The 8074-nt window shown below is 25.4% G+C and overlaps 1 long non-coding RNA gene across 1 annotated transcript; it reads right to left on the bottom strand.

The window, feature by feature from the left end:
- Window positions 1-231: 231 nt before the first annotated feature.
- On the bottom strand, window positions 232-7389 carry LOC113375651. The gene is made up of 3 exons (XR_003367019.1): window positions 7260-7389; window positions 3980-4156; window positions 232-374 (listed from the first exon to the last, which is right to left on the bottom strand). It is a non-coding gene; the product is annotated as an uncharacterized LOC113375651 (long non-coding RNA).
- Between the last annotated feature and the right edge of the window lie 685 nt (window positions 7390-8074).

The raw sequence follows: 8074 nt of genomic DNA, 5'->3' as shown, positions 1-8074 counted from the left end.
CATTTTCATGAAATGATTTTCCATTATTAACAGTTAAATATTCCAAAAATTATATTCAAAACATAAAACTTTTCTTTTGGGTCCGCCATCTAACGTTTTTCTTGGCAGCCATTTAAAATTTTTGGCAGCCATTTAAAGTTAGGCAGCCATTTGTATGAAATTATTTTTTATTTATATATTAATTTAAATTAATAAATAATAAATTTGTATATTAATATCTATACCTATTCCGACTCTGCTTTCTGCGCTTGTTGAACAAATTATTGACAAAAGGATTAAAATCGTCATAAAGAAGAACCCTAAAGGGTTCCGTACAATCCGTAATCCTAAGAGAGATAAATCCATGCCGGCGTCTTCTTTCATTTGACATCATTCTGAAATAAAAAGATAATATAATAATAATAATATATAATAACAAATTTTATTTCATCATCAAGTTTTCTATTAAATACACAATTATTGCATATGGCAACACTAAACATTGATAATAGGCTATATTCATTACGCGCTTTGACAAGTACATAAATATAATTATATCTAAAGCCAAATTGATTTAAAATGTTTTTTCGAAGTGTTTTAGTTATTTTCGACGTTTCGTAAATATGTTTGTGTCATCTTCAGTCAATTGTTGTTTCATATAACACAACAATAATAATTGATAATAGGCTATATTCACTACACACATAAAAATTGATAATAGGCTATATTCATTACATACTTTGATAAATATATAATATAAATAAATTATATCTGAAGTCAAAACATAGTTTTTAATGGATTTATTTATATTCGACGTTTCGGAACTAAGTTTGTGTCACCTTCAAGTAATTTATTTAGAATTTAAATAAGAATTAATTTAGAATTAATTGCAAACAACGAGTAATAATTGAAATATAGAACGTGTTAACATTTACAATAAACTTCAGATTTGTTTTAACTAAAACTATTTTATTATAATTTAATAAATATTAATAAGGTTTTGATAAGAATTAACTAAAACTAACTAAAAAAAAATATCGTTAGAATTTTATATAAATATTCTTGGAATCAAAATTTATACAAAAACATAAAAACTTGTATATAAAAATAAAGTTTAGTAAAACTGATTAAGTTTTACTAAACTCCATTTTTATTGACAAGTGTCAAATGTCAATTTTATAATTGTCAATTAATTATGTTTCAAGTAAAATGTATTTTATGTTAAATATAGAGTGAAAATAATACTTAATAAAGTGTAAATTTATTTTAGCAAGTATTTGTATTAATATTTTTTAATAAATATTTATTAAAAACTTAAACAACAAGAAATAAAAAAAACAAAATGGCGGCACGTTTAAATGTTAAAAAGATTTTGACAGAAAAAAAAGTTTTTTTTTAAATTGTGAACAAGTATTTAAAAATAAATTATATATATATATATATATATATATATATATATATATTATTTGTTTAAAATTTATTAATAATATTTATTATAATTTTATATAAAGCGAATATGAAAAACAAAATGTCGGCAACCGCCATGTTTTTTTAACAATTATTTTGCAAAAAAAATTATATTATTATAAATGTGTTTGTGTCTTTTATCTTTATTTTATGAATGAAGTGAGTAATTTGAAAAGCGCATGAATTATTATTCCGAGAAGCTAAATAGATCATAAAACAAAACCACAAATTATTTGAGAAAAAAATAGATTTGCATTTGTCATACGCGCACGAGTTGGAAATGTGAATCATTTTCTGAGAAGCATTCGCAGATAAAATTATGTCAAATATATTTATAAATGTATATATAACATTTTTTAATTAACGTTTTGACACTTAATCCATGTCATCTCAGCCACTACTAAAATATTTAAATTACAAAAATGACATGTGTCAAAATTTTGAAAAACTCTTTTGAATTAAATATTTTTCAATTAAAAGTCGATTATATTTATTCAAATTTTCCTTAAGGCAAATTGCCACTAACACCGAGCTTTATATTATAATTCAACCCAGGTAGTCGTATCCTTTTTTATTTCCTTCAAGGAGGTCTTTATGACCCTTAGGACAACAATGGACAAGTACTTGACGCGATCGTTAAATTTTGACATCACAATAGATAATCAGGTTTAATATTTAAATGGACTTTTTACAGGGCAGCATTAGGGGTAAAATAAAAGATGAAATGGTAAATGGTAATAAATCTAAATATTATTTGAAAAGTAAAAAATTGAAACCAAAATCAAAATAATACTAGAAGTATTATAAATTATTAAATAAACGTAATAAATTAGATGAAATAACTAAATAAGATTAAAATGGTTCTATAGATAAATCTAAGTGATATTGAAACACAACAATGTGAACTAAAAAAATAATAATAATACTTGAAGAAGGATACAAAAAAGTGGCTAACACTATGATTAAATAAAGATTCATGAATTAATAATAGTATTTTTGAAACAAAAAATGTAAATAAATTCAAAATATTTCCGAACGTAAAACGAAAATCGTATATTGAACAATAAATAAATAATATAATAATGATAAGATTTATTTAATAAAGATTTATTTAATAATAATAAATGTATTTTGTCAATTTACCGAAATAGACAAGTGTGTCCGCACCCTTAGATTAGTATTTTGTATGGAAATTTGATAAGGCAGTGGGCACATGGGCGGATTTATTGACATTAACAATATAATATAAATAATGTCATATAAATGTAACATAATGTAACATATAAATTGTTATGAAACTTTATAAAAGTCATAACTTCAAAATAAAATTATGAATTGAAAATTGAAAAACTTAGACAAAACTGAACCCTGAAGACGACGTGTATTAAAAGAAAGACGAAACATAAGACATTTTTTAAAAATGTTTTAAAAATTATTTTTATACCCTGATAATGATTTGATTAAATATCTAAACATTCGTTATATTTTAGTCATAAAATATAATATTTCTCTTCTTTGTCAAATTGAACCCTGATGAACGGATGATCTAAAGTGAAGTTAGAAAATTTTATATTATTTGAGTATCAGAGATGACATTAATTAAATATCGAAACGTTCAAATAAAAATATATATTTTAGTATCACTTCGACCAATCAATCTTCGAAAACAGTATTGCCAACATTCAAATATTAACATTTAAGTTAGGAATGAAGTGTGGTCAGATAAAAAAAGTGTTACCAACATTAACTATTTTTTATTTATCTATTGAAGTTTGCACAAAATTAACCAGATCTGAAGACGTAGAAAAATAGTATTTTCAAACAAACGCGTAAAATAAGCTAATAATATTTTACGAGATTTTTTTTTTTGATTTATCTAAAAATTCTGGATCTTGATGATGACTTAAACTATTATGCAAAATGAATGTTTTAAAATAAAATTCTAATAAAATATTAACAGTCATTATTCATAATCTCGTCTTTATCAGTGTTCATTTTTTTGTAGAATTTCAATTTTCTGATTTTTTTTTGTGAATTAAAAATCGAAACGTCGGACAATTTCCCTGCTCCTCCTCCTTCCTCGTCGGTCAATTTATCACGATCCCATTATCCCTGTCTAGACATAAGGGGCAATATAAAAATAAAAAGGAACAAAAGGAAACGGTACGTGGACCTCACAGGGTCCCGAAATAATTACAAAATAGGTAGTAGCCCGAGGAGAGCCCCCTTGGCCGATGATGACTGTTTACATTTTTATAATTTTCAAAAACCCCTCCGATCCGATCAGATAAGGTTTTATGAATTGAGTTATTTATGATCGTGAGACACGGACACGTAAGTGGGATGCGACAGGATGTGACGACGGCGAATGTGATTTTTCGAGGAATTAAAATGATAATTTTAGGTTAGGATTAATGGATTTTTTTTAACTTACTACTTTCCGTATTTTCCGTATTTTAAAATAAGTACACGACATAACTTAAATTCTTCTCTATATGTTATCTTATGTTTAAATTATTATTATTCAACTCACCATTAAAATCCTCTCCATGTGCATATTCTTTCACTTTTTTTAAAAATCACTTTTTATTTGATTTAACAGTCACTAAAGTTAACAGTTTTTAAATAAAAGTTTAACATTTTGGCTGAATTACAGTTTTCTCGTCGCCATATTGGCCGCCATGATTGATTTCATACGTACACAACTTCACTATGGATAATAAATTTATTCATTTATTTATTGATTTATATATTAAAGAAATAAAACATACTTTTAATAATTTTATAGATAAATATTAAATTATATTAAATTAACGGGTGTTACGAACAACTATTTTTTTAATATATTAAATAAGTGCAACATTATTTATAGAAACGTATCTGAAGTTCGAGCAATGAAATAAAATGTATTAATTGAAAAACCAATGTTACCAATATAACTTTCCCAGTATTACCAACATTAACTTTTTTTTTAATATTTTGAAATATGAATAAAATAAATATGCCCTAGGACAGATCCGTGAGCTGAGTTGAACTCCAACTCGATTCAGGTAAGAATAGCGTAAAAGATTTTCCATTGCCGTTTCACTTCGCAGTGCACCAGAAATGTGCTTCATTTCAAATGAAAATATATTTTAGATCTATAATTCAAGCGAAATTTGACATCGCTGCTGCCCGATGTCAAATTGCCAGGGAGCTCGATGTTGAAATATATGAAATATTAATTTAGATTTTAAGTTGCTATAAAATTGCGCATAAAAAATTGAATTAGATCGAAATAAACTAAATTTTCACAATGTTAATCATGATCTGTAAAATGTTATATCAAAATTAAAATATAGTATTTGAAATAGAAATATGCCATAATAATTAAAGAGTAAAGGCAAACTTCATTTTTTAAGCAACGTGAAAACAGCAACATATGAAACACTACCAACGTAAGGAAAAACGAATTATTGTCTGATGTAATAAAATATTATATTGAATCGTAAGCATAAAATAAATCAAATTAAATAAAATATTATTATTTGAAATAGAAGTATATAATAATTATTAAAATAGTAAAGACAAACTTCATGAAATTGCTGTAGGAGCATTTTTTACAAAATGAAATTAGCAAAATATGAAACAATTCCAACGTAAGAAAAAAAAAACTAAAAGCTGTACATTCAAAGTACACGAAACTACGTTAATAAATTAGATCGAAATATCGAAATAGGAAATAATAAAGGTTCTGTATTTTAATATGTTTAAGCTATTAAATAAATATATTAAAATGTTTAATGGTGGCAAATTTATTTTTTCGTAGCGTGGGAGTGTAACGAATCACTTTAAGTTATAATAAATTAAGTTATTAAACGGTTCGAATAATTGTTTTACATAAATATTCAAGTTATAACAATAATAAAATAATAAAATGTACCGATTTGAATGTGAATAAAATAAATTAAATCAAATGATAAAATTATTATGTGCATGGTTTTTTATTGGTTAATTAAATTGTTATTGAGTTCGGAGTAAATTAAATTACACGCTTAATATCTTTATTTGAATCGAATTTTGTTTGGTTAATTTCTTGACCACAATAAAAGAAAATTAAGTGCATTTTTAAGAAAATTAATAGTTAAATGACAATAAAAAATATGCCTAAGAATAAGCTTTGCTCTCTTATTTTATTTCTAGCTTATTGCAAAAAAAGAGAGTTGTAAGAAAAATCATTAATGTGAAGTTGACGCCAATGAAATTTTTAAACATTGAAATATAAAATATTGGATTATGGCATTTAGAAGATATTATTAAATAATTAATTGAGTTAATCAATCATCAGACCTGAAAATGTCGTAAATCATAAATCGAAGCTAAATGTGAACACAACCCTAAATAGTAAATTATGAATTAGATAAAAATGATCAACCTGAAGTTGGGGTAAATAAAATTATCAATCTGAAGTTGGCGCAAAGAAACTTTTCAATCTGAAGTTCGTGCAAACACATATTCAGAACGTTGAGATATAAAATATCAAATTATTTAGGAAAAAAATTAATCAATCATCACACCTGAAAATGTCGTAAATCATAAATCGAAACGTATAAACGTAAAATATTATATTAAAAATAATCTATTTATAAATAATTAATTAATAGACCTAAGAATGTCGTACATTATATTTCGAAACGTATGGACAAAAAATATTGAAATATTATCAAGTAATTAACACGGATTAATAAAAAAAAGTAAATTATTATTACACAAATCTAAGGATGTGTTAAAACAAATAAATAAAAAATTAATTAATTAATTTTTTTACACTGACCTAAGGATTTCGTAAATTGAAGTTCGAAACGTATGGATATAAAATACTAAATTAATTAATTAATTTAAAAAAAAGATTAATCTGAAGTTGGCGCAAATAAAATTTCAAAACCTACCAATGTAAAAAATTGAATTATTTTGAAAATCAAAACGAATATAAATGTAAAATATATTATATTATAAATAATATATCTATTATTAATTCGTTGACAGACTAAAAGTGTGCTAAATATAAAATGATAAATTAAAAAATATTAATCTGAATTCGGCGCAAATAAAATTTCGAAACGTACCAATATAAAATATGAAATTATTTAGAAGATATTATTGAATCATGGAACTTTATTTATTAATAAATTATTAGATTAAATCTCAAAACGTATGGATAAAAAATATTAAAATATTATGTACAGAAATATTAACTTAATTAACTAATTAACACAGGTCTAAGGACGTCCTAAATTAAATATCAAATTAACATTAACGTAATTCTGAGGATGACATAAAAATGAATTTTGTGACGTATAAATATAAAATTGAGTAGATTATTAAATTAAAATTAAATTATTGACACTGAAGATGACACAAATTAAAATTCAAAACGTACGAATATTTTTATAAAAAATTACTCATAGTTTTACCCTCGTCAACACGAAACAACCCGAAATAACCCGAAACTTTCTTATCCTTTTCCTTCGCGACAACAACAAAAAGCAATTAGATAAATATTATAAATCTCAAGATGATTTAAACTGAATCATGAAATTACGTATTGATGACACTAATTAAATTTACAAAACGTACGGATATTTTTACATCCGCACGATTTCGTTGAAAAGACGTTCAAAATTTCCAAAAATATTTAAAATATACAAAAAATCAAATTTTTCAATATTTTCAAAAATCTAATTTTTTGAATAAAATTCATTTAATTCAAATCTAATTACCATATGTCGAACACCACTAGTTTTCATATATTATTATTATTATTATTGTTTTACCCTCGAAACAACCCGAACCATTCTTCTTCCTCCTTTCGCAACAACAAAAAGAAATTTGTTTGCAATCCCTTTTTACCGCACTTTCATCACAATTGATATAAAGTCAATCGCATCAACATAAACAAATCACAACAACAACAACACGATCAACATTAACAACAACAACCGAACAACTCCTGCAGACGGCTAGAACCGAACCCGACCGACGTGCATTCTTTTAAAGAACAAGATGTAATAAATACCAAGGTATAATATTTTATTTAAAAATTTTAAATTACGAAAGTACCGCGCGCATTTCAATCCTCTCTCCACGATTGCCCAAAGGCGACTGACGAACTGAGACGACGACATAGACGACGACGGCGACGGCGAAAGAGAGAGATGATGGCGATTGCTACGGGTGACAGAGAAGGATGAGAGGATAGAGAGAGTGTGAAAAGGACGGTGATAGACGGTGAGATAAGGACGGTGATAAGTGTGCGTGATAATAGTCCGGGAGGTATGGACACGATTTGATAAAGGATACAGTCAAGTGGTGAAAGTTATAGGATCTAACTAGTGGTGTATGGCATCGTGCCTTAAGGCAAATTGCTAGAACTTCCCGTAACAAATATTATTATTTTTTTAAAAACGATTAACATTTTTGAAAAAATTTTACTTCGAAAAATTAGATTTTTGTGAAACAAGGACTTCGACAAAAAATTACTTTTTTTGAAAAAAATATATTTTCTTTATTTTGACATATATTGGGAATTCTATACTTTTTTCAAAGCAATCGTACTGCTTTAACCGCATGGACACAAAATGTCAAAGCG

The sequence above is a fragment of the Ctenocephalides felis genome, unplaced genomic scaffold, assembly GCF_003426905.1.
Source record: "Ctenocephalides felis isolate EL2017-DRISC unplaced genomic scaffold, ASM342690v1 CF-g0.4_SCAFFOLD_00845, whole genome shotgun sequence".
In the NCBI taxonomy this organism is placed as follows: Eukaryota; Metazoa; Arthropoda; class Insecta; order Siphonaptera; family Pulicidae; genus Ctenocephalides; species Ctenocephalides felis.
Note: the sequence above shows the minus strand (reverse complement) of the source record. Positions and strands in the feature narration are given on the sequence as shown.